The 18,164-nt window shown below is 36.2% G+C and overlaps 1 protein-coding gene across 2 annotated transcripts in view; it reads right to left on the reverse strand.

Moving 5' to 3' along the window:
• The window catches only part of SLC4A10 (solute carrier family 4 member 10), a 450,611-nt gene that overhangs the window by 304,645 nt on the left and 127,802 nt on the right, over positions 1-18,164 (reverse strand). Inside the window, exon 4 of one of the 2 annotated variants that reach the window (XM_081581598.1) lies at positions 15,456-15,544. The exons of the other annotated variant lie outside the window; for it this stretch is intronic. The gene's annotated coding sequence lies outside the window, so the exon portion shown is untranslated. The remainder of the gene's footprint in view (positions 1-15,455; positions 15,545-18,164) is intronic. 2 annotated transcript variants of the gene reach the window in all.

Here is an 18,164-nt window from a genome sequence, read left to right on the forward strand (position 1 = left end):
AGGGTATGTTGTTAAAAAGTTAACCAGGCAAATTGTCAGTTTTTAAAACACGAGTGAAACTTCAAGAGGAAGTTAAAATTGGTTATATAATCTTTCCAGGAAAAAAAAAAAATTGGCAGCGTTTATAAATATCCTTAACACTTAGCCTAGTAGCTCCTTAAAGAAATAGTTGATTCTGGGTCCGCTGCTGCTGCTGTTAAGTCACTTCAGTAGTGTCCAACTCTGTGCGACCCCATAGACAGCAACCCACCAGGCTCCTCTGTCCCTGGGATTTTCCAGGCAATAATACTGGAGTGGGTTGCCATTTCCTTCTCCAATGCATGCATGCAGGCTAAGTCGCTTCAGTCGTGTCTGACTCTGTGCGACCCCATGGACTGCAGCCCACCAGGCTCCTCTGTCCACAGGATTCTCCAGGCAAGAATACTGGAGTGGGTTGCCATTTCCTTCTCCAGATTCTGGGTCTAGGCCAGGTAAATAAAAGATGACCCTGGAAAATCTTACGGTCCCAGATACTACAGAAATGCTCAAAAAAGAATGGGAGCATGCTGAAAGGACGAAAGTCAGATGAAAGGAGTTGCTAATCTCCAAATATAAAACCATTTGAGCAACTAAATGAATTCTTAGAGTACTGGATTATGGCCCATAAAATAAAATAAATATCTTTGTGTTGTTTAATCACTAAGTCATATCTGACTCTTGTGACTCCATGGACTGCAGACTGCAAGGTTCCTCTGTCCATGGGATTTCCCAGGGAAGAATATTGGAGTGAGTTGACATTTAAGCAATTAAATAAATAAATAAACAGAGGAAAAGTGACAGCCATTCCTTACAGGAAAAAAACTCTAATTTCCAAATGCAGAAAGAATGAGAGAAACAGCAAGTCACTATTAAGCAAATAAATAAAGTAATGAATAGGTAATAAGCAGGAAATATTCACTGATGAACACTAAAATTAGTAGGCAAAAGTTTGAAGAGAAACAAGATATTTGCATAGTCTCAAAGTATCTCCCCCAAGATATTACTGCAAAGGGAAAATTTTAACTTTACAGTGGAAAATCCAACCAACACTTCTATAATCAAGGTTAATATCCCTAGAAATAAAACATCATCTATCCCCTGACATGATGCACTGAGAAGAGTTCATTTCATTTCAGTGATATTAACCAAAAAAATATGCATGACCTCAGGGTAATTAGGAGAACTGCAGACAAGCACAAACTGAGAGATAATCTACAAAAAAAAAAAAAAAATCTGACTGTATACCTCAAGAGTGTCAAAGTTATGAAAGATAAGGGAAGATAGTACCTTACAAATTGGAGATGATTAGAGACATGATATCTAAACACAAAATGTAATCCTGGAACAGAAAAAGGATATTAGTGGAAAAACTGCTAATATGCTAATAAATATTTGGTTTAGTTAATAGAATTGTCCCAATGTTAATTTCATGGATTTAATAACTGTAGTTATGTAAGGTATTAGCATGGCAACATAGATGAAAGGTATTCAAGAACTCTTTGTATTGTTTTTACAATTATTCTTTAGGTATAAAATAATCTCAAAATAAAGAGCTAAAAAATAGTAAAATGAATGTTTTCTTTTGTATTTATTTTTCTATCCTTTCTAAGCTACCCTAAAATATATTAATTTTATAATTAGGAAAAATATATTTTATTATACTTTCAAGATTATATTACTGGCTCACATCTTATTACTGTCAAATGAATAAAGTTATTTTATAAGCATTATTGAATTACTGATTGAATGAATTGTGCAGATTAGGTATAAAAATCTTCAATATAATTATTTTCAAAGGGAAAAAATTAAGCTAATAACAACAATAATCACTATTATCTTTGTCATTACTCCAAAAAAGTATAACATATATACAAATATATATACATGGGCACATAATATGAGTGCATAATATTTATGCATGCAAATATATATGTATGGGTACACAATTGTGTATGTAATATGTACATAATTCATTTATTCTCACAAGCCCATGAGACAGATGCTATTATTGTTATCATCCTTATTTTATAGATAAGTAAAGGGAGGCTTTGAACCACTAGGCAACTTGCTAATGCTGTCATACCTACAAATTAGAACAGCTAGAACTGTCTGTCTTCAGAGTTTCAGTTCTTGATAGCTGATGTCTACTGGTGTCGCTGCCTAATAACCCATGAGACGTTTAAGAAGGACTTTCCTGCATTTAGCTTTGTGAAAGCAGCACAAAAGTATCTAAAGTAGACTCTACTTTTAAGAACCTACACTCTAATTGAGGAAACAAGTTACATGTATGTGTATTTATATATAAGTAAAAATAGTTTTACATACATATAGAAATTGCAAAGTGATATGTAATATGTGCTAAATGAGTAAAACAAGTAGTAAGAACTTAATTTTCTAATCCATTATGACTTATTTAAAAAAACAGCTCTATTTTATTGAAAGCTTTTGTCTTCTACCATTCCCACAGGAAAAATATTTCAAAGAATTTTTTTTTATTTTGTTTAGGTAAAGATTCCCAAGCTTTTATATTCACAAGGATCACCTGGAGAGTTCTTTAAGTTCCTTGTTTATTGGCACCATCCCTTTGAAATTCTAAGCCTATAAGCTTGAGTAAGGCCCAGAACTTGCATTTTTAATGAGTTCTCCTGATGATTCTGATGCAAGTGGTCTCTGAGTTTAAGATTTTCCATGTTTAGCAGAAAAAAAAATCACAATTTTATATCTACCAGAAGTGCTCTGTAGGATTACATAAAAATCAGATTTTTGCATAGGCATTATACTGTGAAGTTGTTTGTTAATAAAACAAAGTGTACAGTATCCACTCAAATTGCAATTATATTATATATTAGGGTTATGTCTTGCTGTCTACATTTCTTTTTCATTTTTTAACCATATTCTTGTTTCCCAGCAAATCAAAGAGTTTGAACAAACACGTTACCAGAGAAGCTTAAATATCAACAAAAAATCACCATTGTATTTATGCCCACTGTACTTAATAAAGAAGCAGTACAAATATAACAATAATCAAATATGCTTCATAAACAAAGCTATGTTTTACAGTAGTTGTTATATATCTAACTACTTTTTATGGCATTTGCTTTCTGGAATTCGATTAGGTCATCTTTGATATCAAACCCTCATGTGTCAAAAAGGGAAAAAAAGCCATTAGGAAGCAATAGCAATCTCTAAATAATTTTGGTTTCTCGGGATATGCAAGAACCAGAAGTACAAATAAATATTGGAGGCACTCCAGCAACCTAACACATTCAATATGGAATGGAAAAATTCTTTTAAAACTTGCTTATTAGATTTTTAGAGCACAATTTTCATGATGAATGAGCAAGTTTTGATGATACTGATAATATAAGGTCTTTATCATTATATCAAAACTATACAGACTCCTTGGCTACAATACATTCTCACTCTACCCCACAGAGTCCATATATTAAAATCCATTTAGGCCCTCTGAGAAAACCTCTGAAGTTCTGAACTATTTGGAATTGGGTCTAAGCTTAATATAGAAACTTCTGTACAAATGGCACCTCAAGAATTTTTATGTCATCCTTGAAACAGTGCATAAAAATTCTCACAAGACAAAACTAGGAAACACTGCCACGAGAAATTAAAGATCTAAAAACTGTAGAGACAGTTCACGTACACATTTGGAAGACTCAATATTGTCAAGATAGCAATTTTCAAATTGATCTATAAATTCAAAGCAATTCTGATTAAGACCCTTGCAGGCTTTTCATAGCAGTCAACAAGTAGGCCCTAAAATTTATATGGAAATGTAAAGTATCTAGAATAGCCAAAACAACTTAGAAAAAGAACAAAAGTGAAAGATTTATACCACTTGATTTTAAATATTATTAGAAAGCTTCAATAATCAGACAGTGGTATTAAGGTGAAGATATGCAAAGGAAATGGCAACCCACTCCAGTACTCTTGTCTGGAAAATTCCATGGACGGAGAAGCCTGGTAGGCTACAGTCCATGTGGTCGCAAAGAGTCGACATGACTGAGCGACTTCATTCACTTATGCATGTACATCAACAGGGCAGAATCAGAGTCCAAAACAAATAACCTTATTATCAATTTAATTTCAACAAAGCTGCCAAGAAAATTCAATGTAGAAAGGTGGTGTTTTCAACAAAGGTGGTGATGTTGGTGAAATTGGATATCTATTTTTTTTTAAAGAAAAAAAAGCAAAAACAAAAAATAACAACTTTTATCTCATACCATACATAAAAATGAACTCAGAATGGATATTCATTAAAAAAAAAAAGTGTTGGTAAAGTGTGGAAAAACCAATATTGTAAAATGGCACAATCTCATTGAAAATAGTCTGGAAATTTCTTTAAGCATTAACTATAACCCTACCATACAGTAACTTAGTATTTTATGACGCTAGACCAACAATGATCCTAAAAATATTAGTAAAACAAAGTGAGCTTTAATGGAAAAAAGTAGCTTCTCAGAAATTTAGTTGCTTTGATTTTCCTTATGTTAATGTTTAAAGAGTATCAGGAGAAATTTAGAAAGGTGATTTGGATAAGAAATAACAATTTGACCCAAGTTAAATAGTTCTCTTCCTCTCTTATATATTATATGTGACATACATTTTCTTAACTCAGCTTTGAATATATATTTCAAAAGATCTCTACAAATAGTTTGCTGAAACCATGGCCAACCTCAACATTATTATCACAAAGAGAACAAATTTTATGGTAGAGACTGGGTGTGTGTGTATGCATGAAGTAATTTTTAATTTTTGTGAGTATCTTATTTGCCCTTTCATTGATTTGTATAAATATGAATAATACAAGCATTGGTTAAATCAACCTTCTCCCTGTTAGTGATAATGAGTAAACAATAACTTAATTATTTTGCAATTTTCTTACATAAATTGACCATTTTGCCATGTACAATTCAGCGGTGTCCAGTACTTCCACAATGTTGTGGAACCATCACCACTAACTACTTCCAGAACACTCCCATCACTCCAAAAAGAAACCCCAGAGCTGTTAGTTCTCAGTTCTCTACTACACCCCAAGCCCTGGAAAACATTAATCCACTTTAGTCTCTAAGAATGTGCCTATTACAGACATTTCAATAAATGGAATCCTGCAATATGCAACCTACAATGCCTTATACTTTATAGCACCTTGTTTCATAGAACTTTCATTTTTGAAGATGTAGATATGAAAGCTCACTTTATAATGGGATTCCTATTTTTATTTATTTTTCAGTTCAGTTCAGGTGCTCAGTCGTGTCCGACTCTTTGCGACCCCATGGACTGCAGCACTCCAGGTCCCCCTGTCCATCACCAACCCCCAGAGCTTACTCAAACTCATGTCCATTGAGTTGGTGATGCCATTCAACCATCTCATTCTCTATCGTCCCCTTCTCCTCCCGCCTTCAATCTTTCCTAGTATCAGGGTCTTTTCAAAGGAGTCAGCTCTTTGCATCAAGTGACCAAAGTATAGGAGTTTCAGCTTCAACATCAGTCCTTCCAATGAACACTCAGGACTGATCTCCTTTAGGATGGACTGGTTAGATCTCCTTGCAGTCCAAGGGACTCTCAAGAGTCTTCTCCAACACCACAGTTCAAAACCATCAATTCTTTGGCGCTCAGCTTTCTTTATAGTCCAACCTCACATCCATACATGATTACTAGAAAAACCATAACCTTAACTAGACGGGCCTTTGTTGGCAAAGTAATGTCTCTGCTTTTTAATATGCTGTCTAGATTGGTCATAACTTTCCTTCCAAGGAGTAAGCGTCTTTTAATTTCATGGCTGCAATCACCATCTGCAGTGATTTTGGAGCCCAGAAAAATAAAGTCAGCCACTGTTTCCACTGTTTCCCCATATATTTGCCAAGAAGTGATGGGACTGGATGCCATGATCTTAGTTTTCTGAATGTTGAGCTTTAACCCAACTTTTTCACTCTCCTCTTTCACTTTCATCAAGAGGCTCTTTAGTTCTTCTTCACTTTCTGCCATAAAGAAAATAGTGTCATCTGCATATCTGAGGTTATTGGTATTTCTCCCAGCAATCTTGATTCCAGCTTGTCCTTCATCCAGCCCAGCATTTCGCATGATGTACTCTGAACATAAGTTAAATAAGAAAGGTGACAATATACAGCCTTGACGTACTCCTTTTCCTATTTGGAACCTTTTCCTATTTGGAACCTTGATGTACTCCTTTTCAGTCCGTTGTTCCATGTCCAGTTCTAACTGTTGCTTCCTGACCTGCATACAGGTTTCTCAAGAGGCAGGTCAGGTGGTCTGGTATTCCCATCTCTTTAAGAATTTTCCACAGTTTATTGTTATGTATACATTCAAAGGTTTTGGCATAGTCAATAAAGCAGAAATAGATGTTTTCTGGAACTCTATTGCTTTTTCGATGATCCAGCGGGTGTTGGCAATATGACCTCTGATTCCTCTGCCTTTTCTAAAACCAGCTTGAACATCTGGCAGTTCACGGTTCATGTATTGCTGAAGCCTGGCTTGAAGAATTTTGAGCATTGCTTTACTAGCATGTGAGATGAGTGCAATTTATTTTTAATTGGCTTTAATTTAAAAGAATTGAATGAATTTTTAGTTAGATGCAATATTTTTAAATCCTAGCTCAGTTTTTAGCTATGTGAATCTGGGTAACTTATTCAATCTGTTTCAGCATCAGTTTCTCATCTGTCAAGGCTGGATAACATTAGCAACCTATCAAGAGAATCATAAAGACTAGAGATGTTTGTGCTTAACACAAGCCTGAGACAATACCTATTAACATTATTACTTCACAAAGATTGTCTAATTATCATCATCATTTCAATTCAGCACTCATTTGTTTATTCTAGAATAGGACAGTGGAAAGAATGATGAACTGTGAGTCAAAAAATGGGAACTCTAGACCAAGCTCTGCCATTAACTAGTATAAGTGCCTGCCCTTAAATATATGTCCTTATATCATTGAGGTTCAGCTTCATCTGTAAATTAAGAAGTTAGTTTAAAATTCTCGTCTCCAGTTGATTGCTACAGTCCTTTTCTGACCAAAACATATCTTATTTCAAACAGTAAATGCATTATACATTAGTTATTCCCTTTTTCTAAATAAGAGCAATAAATCTCAAGGAGTATCTGAGACAATTCTTTAAATAGGAAGGAAATACTAGAAGTTTAATTTACATTTATCTAAAAATAAATAAGATGTAACTAATGTTTACTATATAGATTGAAAGTAGTATCTTCACAAAAAGCCTAATGATCAAGGGGCATGTATCCTGTGAGATATGAGAAGGGAAGAGTGGAATTTTCTCTGCATAGAAAATGAGTTGAGAATGGCATCCACATGTCTCCACTCACTTGAAGCATCTTACAATGCACTGCAGTCTATACCCAGTTTAGACTTCTGAAATAACCATCATTCCAAGGTTAGAAAGAAATGACACATTGGAAGTATGATTATTTTTCTGCCAAGCTCTCTTGACTATCTGAGTTCTAGATGAAGGTTCAGATATTTTGTAATCCTCCATCATAAACTATCCCACTTTCTTATCTGATCACAATATTTTCAACACAAAATTAATATTTGCAGGCTTTTAGATTCTACCATCCATTAGTACTAGGTCAAGAAGCAACAGTTAGAACCAGACGTGGAACAAAAGACTGGTTCAAACTGGGGAAAGGAGTACATCAAGGCTCTATACTGTCACTCCACTTATTTAACTTATATGCAGAGTACATCATACAAAATGCCAGGCTGAATGAAGCACAAGCTGGAATCAAGATTGCTGGGAGAAATATCAGTAACCTCAGATATGCAGATGACACCACCCATTTGGCAGAAATTAAAGAGAAACTAAAGAGCCTCTAGATGAAGGCGAAACAGGACAGTGAAAAAGCTGGCTTAAAACTCAACTTTCAAAAAATGAAGATAATGGCATTTGGTCCCATCATTTCATGGCAAATAGATGGGGAAACAATGGAAACAATAACAGACTTTATTTTCTTGGGCTCCATAATCACTGCAGATGGTGACTGCAGTCGTGAAATTAAAAGACGCTTGCTCCTTGGGAGAAAAGCTATGACAAACCTAGACAGCATATTAAAAAGCAGAGACATTATTTTGCCAACAAAGGTCCATCTCGTCAAAGCTATGTTTTTCCCAGTAGTCATGTATGAATGTGAGAGTTGGACCATAAAGATAGCTGAGCGCCGAAGAATGGATGCTTTCACATTATGGTAGTGGAGAAGACTCTTCGGAGTCCCTTGGACTGCAAGGAGATCAAATCAGTCAATCCTAAAGCAAATCAACTGTGAATATTCATTGGAAGGACTGATACTGAAGCTAAAGCTCCAATACTTTGGCCAGCTAATGCAAAGAACTGACTCAGTGGAAAAGACCCTGATGCTGGGAAAGACTGAAGGCAGGAGGAGAAGGGGATGACAGAGGATGAGATGGTTAGATGGCATCACCGACTCGATGGACATTAGTTTGAGCAAGCTCCAGGAGTCAGTGAAGGACAGGGAAGCCTGGCATGCTGCAGTCCATGGGGTCGCAAAGAGCTGGACATGACTGAGCGACTGACCAACAACAACTCATTACCAGCCTTAGCATCCTACACATATAATTTATTTCTATATTCACTCACCATGAAAGTGAGTCATGAAAGTGAAAATAATGAGTACATTTTCTTTAAATTCACATAATCTAAATTATAATAAAATAGAAATATCAACATAACTTAGTCAAACTACGTTGCTCTTTTTGTTACTTTGATATTTAAGTTCCATTTTTCTTTTCCTTAAGATAATAATATAAAATGTTTTCATAATATTTTTTCACAAATAAAACAATTCAATAAACTGGGTCATTTGGAAATCTGGAATTAGTATTCTAAACGGTACTAAACTCTACCACCTATGCTATACTACATGATCTTTAAAAAAGCAACCTCTATTCTAGCAGCATAACTCAAGGCAATTTTATAAGTAAGTTTAACTTAAAATATGTTCCTTTCGGGACATCTGAATTTTAGAAGGGATCTAACATGTACCACTACATATCATCTAAGATTAAAGGTATAAAATAAAAATATTTGTTATAAAAAGATTCACCTAGAAGCCTCCTCCATAGCCTATAATTTAAAGATTATCCAATTATTTACTCCTAAAACAAATTCAGCACTGTCAATAGAAAATTGAAAATGATGTGCAATAAACTGGTTTATACTACTTGTTTTTTTGGTTCATGCTTTTAAAAGATTAATTCCATCCTCTAAAGTAATGCCATCATCATTATTACATAGAGTTTCTATATATATCCATATCAAAGAGCTTACAACTATGATTAAATATTTGAAGACAAAACAGCAGTTTCTCAAAAAGTTAAATGGCGTCCTATCTCTACTCTAGTTTAGCTAGATTGTGAGGTCCATGTGCACGGGCATTTGTCTGTCTTGTTCATTGCTTTACCCCTACTACCAAGAACATGTTTGGCCAATAGTAGGCATTTAATGGGCTTCCCTGGTAACTCAGCTGGTAAAAAATCCACCTGCAATGCAGGAGACCTGGGTTTGATCCCTGGGTTGGGAAGATCCCCTGCAGGAGGGCATGGCAACCCACTCCAGTTTCCTTGCCTGGAGAATTCTCATGGACAGAGGAGCCTGGTGGACTACAGTCCATGGGGTCACAAAGAGTCAGACATGACTGAGCAACTAAGCACAGCACACAGGCATTTAATAAGTTAATGAATCTTCTGAACCTGATTTTGTTCTATTGCTTCAGACATAACAGTCAGGTGCTATGAAAATCAGACTGAATTCTGAGCCTATTAGAGTTGAATGTCTTAACTTTAGGGTGTCTAGGGCCTACAAATGCAACAATGCCTGGTGCAACAAAAAGTAATCTCTGACACTCCCTTGGAAGTACTAAGAGAAAAGGGGACATGGTAGGGCCTCCTTCACACAAGTCTGAAGATGTACTTTATATATATTAAATTAAAGTAAAAATTGGAGGCTTAATAAGAATATATTCTACCCTTTCACTTAAGTCAGAATTAATATATTCACTTATTTGGCATTCTTATCCATTCTTATTGTTTTTCTTTCTCTCTTATTTCTCTACCTACCTCTGACTGCCTCTTTCCCATATCTAATCTCGGCTTTTAATGCCTTTCGAAATGGCTTTCCAACCATACTGCAAAGTTTCCACAGCTATAACTAAAAACTTCACCTTCCGTCTCCACTGTACAGTGTTTTCCAGTGTTCCATTTCCCCACTTTTCCTTCTGAGCAGATAGTACTGATAAGCCATCTTTCATAAAAGCCTTAAACCTAGAATTCATCTCATCTATACTTCCATCAACAATGATAATAGCAGTTTTTATTTAGAACTAAATGCCAGCCATTTCACATAGATTATTTCATTTGCTCATCACAAAACACAAGAGAAAAGTACCATCACCTTTCCATTTTTCAGTTGACAAAATTAAGACATAAAACAGTCTTTCAAGATTATATAGCATGTAAATAGCAGCGCTAGAACCTGTAAGACCATGTTTTAAAATACTATGTCATACTGCCTCTCACATAATTATTTGCAAAGTCATCTGATTAATTTTCCAAAACAGAGCCCCAAACTATTTCTTCCTTTTTCTTCCAAGTATAAAAATTCCAGCCCAGTGTCTGACTATTACAGGTGTGGTTAATAATATTTATAAAAAAAAGCTTTATTTTCTGAACTAGCTGTAAAAATGGAGAAGGAAATGGTAACCCACTCCAGTACTCTTGCCTGGAAAATCCCATGGATGGAGGAGCCTGGTAGGCTACAGTCCATGGGGTCGCAGAGTCGGACACGACTGAGCGACTTCATTTTCACTTTTCACTCTCATGCATTGGAGAAAGAAATGACAACTCACTCCAGTGTTCTTGCCTGGAGAATCCCAGGGACAGAGGATCCTGGTGGGCTCCTGTCTATGGGGTTGCACAGGGTCGGACACTACTGAAGCGACTTAGCAGCAGCAGCAGCTTTAAAAGACCTATATTCTAGTTCTGGTTTCATCACTATATGACCTTAAACATGTTTTTCAAACTACCTGTGTCTTCATTCTTTATATGTAAAATTAAGACAGTAAAATCTGCTTTACTCAGCATGATTATTTGAGGCGAGGAGGTCATAAAAGCAATTGAAGAGGTTGAAAATACTATACAGACATAAAAGTAGGCCAATAATTCAACAAGATTTCTAGCCTCTCAGGCTTATTTTCCTTATAATGAACTGCTAAGATGATTCTTTCTTGCAATTAACTTTTGTAACAATTTTGTGCTGGGCATAATCCATGTGAAATGCACTTTCAACTCTTCAAAAATGTCCACCCAACTTACTGCAGAGCTTTTCTAGCCAAACTTTTATTTTCTCTACTCTTTTAAGTCACAAACTGTTTGTCCATCTAGCCCAATAATGTCATCATCTTCTAAATTTTTCCAGTTAATCCTCATTTGGTCCTAAACCCTTTAAATATTTCCCACCTGGGACAATTCATACACCACGTCAAACTGACTTCAGCCTGCTTTTCTAGGACAACTTCCAAACCCCTTCCCCATTAAAAAAAGGGGGGGTTCTTCTGCTATATCTTAATCTTCCTTAAATCTCCATTCCCCAATTCCTGTGTTTAGTTCCTCTCTCTCATACCGGGTACAATTATTCTCTGACATTCTCGATACCCTTTATTCTGAATACCCACAGAATCCTGATTTATGTATCTATTCAAGTTTGGAAATACAGAAAAACCTTTTAGTCTCATTTTTGTAAAATAACTCCACTTTGATCTGTAAAGAAATATCTCTATTTTTAAGCAGGCAGGCTAATTGGCAAGCTTTCCTTTTTTCCCCCCTCTTTGACACTCCCCCTGCCTTTTATCTAGGCTCCATTCTTAGTGGTGACCCCTGCATTATTCTCATCTCCCAGCTCCCTCCCTGCCCAAGACTGGTGTCCTGAGGAGAACTGGGCATGCTCAGTAGCCACAGCCAATTCCGGGATGCAAACTGGAATCTTTTGCAGATTCTGAGCCCGGCAGGAGAGGTAAGGCCCTAAAAATACAGTGGCCCAGAATTTACTAAGTCCCCCTGGGGAATTATTTGATCGAAAGATGTGTTCAAAGACTAGGAATGGGCTCAGAAATGGACAGCTTGCTGCAAGTCCTAAGTCTGCAAGGTGGGTCACCAACCTGAGTAACAGAGAGCTGAGAACAGCCCATCGGCCTGGTTTGGTGCAGGGAGGAGATTTCTGCTGCCCTGAGCCATCATAGCACTGATAGATGGCTGGAAGCTAGCGCGTGGCATCTCTGTTGCCTCAAGAAAATAGTATTGTTGTTTTTATTTTCTTTTTTTTCCCCTTGAACACAGCAACATCAGCTGCTCTAGACTGAGAAAGGATATTGCCTGAAGAACTACCAGGTCTGTGAGCCAGCCAAAGATTGCGGAGAGGAGAGGCAAATCAACTACTCACCCAGGAATCAGATCCAGGGAGGCAGCCTGTGACCTAGAGATAAACAGGCTATTTCTAAATGACAGTTCAGGAACATTTCAGATATCCAAAACTGAATCGTGTGCCTGATCCCCAAAATGTATACCTTCTTTGTATGTGAGCTATGACACATTACCCTTTGAGAGAAACTGACAGCACACACACACACACACACACACACACACACACACGACCCTTCTGTTTTCCTTTTCCCTCATTTGTGCAGAGACTAAATCTCTAGAGCTATAACAGCAGCAGATTCCCTCACCTCATTGGCAGGGGGATGAGGCATGGGGAGGAAATTTATCACAGAAGAAAAATGATTAAAAGAGGGCTTATTTGCAGGGGCTTGACTGCACAGCCTGACAGAGAGACAGGCAGTAACAGGCAGGGAAAGAGATACACAGCTGCCCCTGCTGCTAAACCTAGCTATCTCTTCAAACAGCAGCAAACATGAGACATTTCATCACCGTCGTGCATCCATATTGAGAAGGGGGGAGAAAAATCATGTGCTTCGTATTATGCATTTCAGTCACCCGAGAGGGGAGGAGACCCCTGTCCATATGTTGTGGGAGCTATCCACCACCCCAAAAGTACACTCGCTGAACCTAGCTTGCAGACCGCTTGCCTGACAGGTTTTGCTGCAAACGCTGTTAATCTACGTGACAGCAGGTTGTCTCTTACCGTAGGCAGCAGCGGCTCCATTTGGGCTCCCTGGTCTTTAATCTCCATGTTCTGTAACGCCTCTGGAATAAGCACCTTTTTCTGCAGTGTCTTCAGTGTCTTACACTCAGCCCGGCAATCGCTCTGCTTAGTATTCGGATCAGGTAGCTCTGAAGCAGGAGGCAATTGCACACTCCAACTCACCAGAGTCACATGGCTCCTACTCACTCGGGCTGCTAGCCAGGTTTTGCACTGAATGCCTTGGATTCCTGGGCCGGTAAGAGAGATTTCCCCAGCCCGGTATCACTGCCCACACCTGGCTACTGGCATAAAGTACAGTCTGCAATGCTGCAAGTCTGATGGACATTAAGACATTCACATAAGATGCTAACTTCTTATGTAGACTAGTCCAAGGTGGACTCCAATCAGCTCAGCCAGATTTTGACATTTGAACCAATTCACTTTATTCCCAGAAACCGACAGGAGACAAAATTCAAACAAGATGATGCTAATAAGGTACTTGGTATCCTGCTCTGAATACCTGGGGTCACTAAAAAGATAAGATGACATCAAAATTGATTTCTTAGTGAAACTAAATTATGCACTAACAAATAAAATCAGCATTTTAGGTCATTGCTGATTTAATAAGAATTTGGCAGACAAATACTTTCAATACTTTAATTGTGAAAACCTTAGATATGTTACAAATAAAATATCTTTCTATTATTTCCCAACAAAAATAACTGGTAAAGAATGTATTTTTGAGTAACTAATAATTATCAAAGATTATAATTGTATAATATTGAGAAGTATAGGACAAAATACAATTATCGGAGGACAACTGCTCCACAATATTGTGTTAGCCTCTGCCACACATCAACACGAATCAGCCACAGGTATACACATGTCCCCTCCCAGCTGAACCCCCCTCCCATCTCCCTCCCCATGTATTTTTGTATCATTGCTCCAAGAAGAGTAACGATGAAGAAACTAAAGAACTTTGCAAAGAATGAATCTAAACCAAAGTAGCCCAAGAACACACCCTTTTGCTTTACAAGTGTCAGCGAAAGAGGGGTGGGGAATTCTCCAACTAATACACGGAAGAAAAACAAAGTTCAAGAAGCTCTTCTGTATGAAAAGCGGTTGATACTGTTTTCTGAGTAACTATACATATTTCCTCAAGTAATGAAGTCATATATCAGTGGACCCCAGATTGAGTAGGAGGTTACAAAGGAAGAAAGGTTAAAAGATAATGACAAAATTATTAAGATAGCTTATTTTAAATAAGAAAATTTTCACCAGATTTTAAAAACTCTTCATCAGCAGAATTGAATATTATTTTCTCCAACACACAAAAATTTTCCACAATGCTCATCATAGGTGGAATTATACATATCTATTTTCCTTCTTAATATAATTTTTATAATATAAACTCCTATTATTTTATAAGAAAATATTTTATTCTTAAGCCATAATGATTAATATATTTGAGTAGCAACTTTGTATATAGCACATTGAGATGAAACCAAGGATTTAAACAATAAGATGTCTGATTAAGAATTTGCTAATCTAGGGCTAAACTAGATTTTCTTTTTTTTTTTTTTAATTTTTTTGTTTTGTACTGGGGTATAGCTGATTAACAAACAATGTTGTGATAGTTTCAGGTGAACAGTGAAGGGACTCAGCCATTATATATGTATCCGTTCTCTCCTAAATTTGCCTCTCATCCAGCCTGCCACAAAATATTGGGCAGAGTTCAACGTGCTATACAGTAGATCCTTGTTGGTTATCGATTTAAAATATAGTAGTGTGTAAATGTCCACCCAAACTCCCTAACTATACCTTCCCCTATCCTTTCCTTTGGTAACCATAAGTTCTGAACTTGACTTTCTACCATGAACTGATGAATAAAAGCCCCCTTCTTACTCAAATGACTATAACAGATAATCACACACAACGGACTAGCAGAAAAATAACTTCTATTTAGAACAATTATTTCTATATCATTAAGAAACCCTAAGTCACCCAGATTATATTTCTTAAAAACAGAATTTAAATATAACTAGGAAAAAGTCTGAACTCTTTTATTCCAAGAGTCAAAATAAAAAATAAAACAGTATTTTAAGTTACTTATAATCAATATTTTCCTACAATGTGTATTATTAAACCATATAGGTATTTTGCTGAAACAATCATTTCTAAAGTGCTTACGTATGCTAGAGCTACAGTTTCTACCAGTATAAGACTTACTCAGAATTTTGACAGCAGATGTTAGACTTCTAAAGACCAAAAAAGCCCATGTATCTAAAGGTCTCTGATCCAAGAGGTTGAATGCTAGCCTAGCAAAAACAAAATGGAGAAAGATAAAGTAATCCTCATTTAATCTACTACCTTTGTCATCAACTTCAGGCTTTAAAATTAAGGTTCATAACCTGAGAGAATATATCTGGATATTAAACAAGTTCCAATGAAGGAGGTATGTATTGATAACTTCTGGGAATAAAATTGTCACTAGGTAGTAGGATTTTTACTGGCAAACCATCCAATTTAACAGATAGGCTTGTCTGCGGCCATCCACCCTGAATGCACCTGAACTCTTCTGATCTCAGAAGCTAAGCAAGGTCAGGCCTGGCTAGTACTTGGATGGGAGTAACAGGCTCTTAGAGATCAACTTCTCCATTGATTTTCAAACTCAGGAGGTAAAGGGAACAGAAGGCTGGGAAGAGGAAATCCAAATTGCATGAGCTGCTTTTTTTCAACTACATAATGTCTGCCTTGAAGATTCTGCTATGTTCTTATTGGAGACTAGAAGAGGAAGTAACTGGGAATACTCCCAGGTAACTTTTATGCTTTTCCAAGTCCCGAGCTCTTTACACTATAGTCCAGTTTCCTCGGATCCTAGATTGTTAAAAATGCATTCCTATTTAGCCTGTTCTTATTTAGAAATCCAATAAGATTTTATTAGAACATTTTGACAGTTTCAAACACCAAATTAAATACTGCAAGACTGAATTTGTCCAACCAACTGAATGTTTCAGACACTCTACTAGAATGAGACAATAGTCAGATTTTCATTCAGTCAGTCCTACTATGTGCAAGGCACTGTGCTACTGAAGCTATTTCTTATCATACCCAGCAATATTAAAGTGGAATTTTCCTCTCTGATGAATGAAATAAAGCAATGATTGGCCACAAACCAACCATACAAACAGAGAAGAATTACAGAAAGCACTAAACACAAGAGCCACCTTCCTCTCCAGCTGCTCACGTTGTGGCCAGTAGGAAAGGAACACAACCACCATGGGGGCTTCCTTCCTTGATCTGTCCTGCATCATGAGACTCTTGCTGACCTCAATTTTTTATTAATCCCCCAAGTATACAAGTCAGCATGCATCCAATATCCTTTCAGTTCCTATTTCCTTTTGCTATTTTAAGCCCTGGGGGTTAAGATATGCACATTAATGCAATGTTTATCTTAGAAAAGAAGCCATCTAATAGCATTTGTATTTGAAGAAGACACTGGATTCTAAAGAGTACTGCCAACACTAGTCTTTCAGGAGAATACCTTTTCAGTTCTGGTAATATCAGGTTTTTGGTTTGGACTTCAAAGTCCTTTGCTTCATCTCTTTTTTGTATCTGAACATTAGGTAGGCAACAAGATCAGAAATATATTCTGAATACTAATACTATATTGGTGATTATATTACTAGCTTAATGTTAATATTTCAAAAACTGTTTTTTCACATATGTAAAAGTATCATAGCACTGTTTATATCTTACTTATTTTTATTCCTTTGTACTTCTATCTTTTGGAACCTGTACAAATGTTCTGAACAACTAAAACATATTATGTAGATCTGGCTGATTTACCAATCCAAAAGTATTTAGTTAAATTTAACAAACTCAAGAAATAACAAAAATGTTCTTTCTTGACAGTGAACATCATCTTAAAAAAATAATGATATTTGACCAACAAGGAAAAGGGTAAGAATTTCCACTCCCAAATCTGGCACACAACAAGGAACTTCACTGTATAATACTAGAGTTTAAAGGTGTCAAATATTACTCCTTTTTACAGATATTCTTAGCCACCAACTTGATCGACAGTCATGATTCTAGCCATCAACTATTAGAAAAGGAACATATGAAATAAATAATTAGGAAGCTCATTACAATGTTGGGCGAATGTCCAGATTTAAGAAATCCTCCAAGTCCCATTTCTCTTAGTTCATGACTGGCTTTTCCAGTCCTAAAGATTGGAACAAAGACTTTATTTTCATTCTTTGACTCATACAGGGAAACCTATAGTAGGTCTGCTCTCTAAATTGAGTAGTAGAGGATACCATCTTAATCCAATTTAACTCAATTCAGTAAACATTTGAGTACATATCGTGCTAGCAATAATACAAGAACAAACAAGAATCCTGGACTCAGAGGTCACACTTTAGAAAAGAAGAAATAAAATATTTGACAAGTGCTTAAGTAACAATATGTTCATAAAACAGAGGTAGACCAGAAGACAAAGTGATTAACTTTTAATAGCATTTTTCTCACCTTTACTATAGAGATTTAAAATCCTTAGGGAATTTCTTTTTGTGGGAAAAAAATTCTAATTTTTCTTTACCTGTTATGTAAACAAGAAGTATATGTATGCCTCAACTTATTACATCTCCAATTATCAGGCTTTAAGCCTAATTATCACTGTCTTTGTTAAATGGTCCTGAATGTATCATTTATATTCCTAACTTGAAAATAATCACTATCACACTTATTACTGAAATAATCTTATAGCTAAATAATCCTTAACTTGTCCTTTTTCTATACCAAGTTATGAAAAATTACACTAAAGTAATCATTATTCACAGTGTCTCATGTGTGAATTTTACTATACATTCTCAAATTAAGACAAACAAGAAAAATATCTCAGTGTTTATTATTGAGTTTACACCATCAAAAAAA

This window comes from Giraffa tippelskirchi, chromosome 3 (assembly GCF_054371585.1).
Source record: "Giraffa tippelskirchi isolate mGirTip1 chromosome 3, T2T-mGirTip1v1.2.pri, whole genome shotgun sequence".
Classification (NCBI taxonomy): domain Eukaryota; kingdom Metazoa; phylum Chordata; class Mammalia; order Artiodactyla; family Giraffidae; genus Giraffa; species Giraffa tippelskirchi.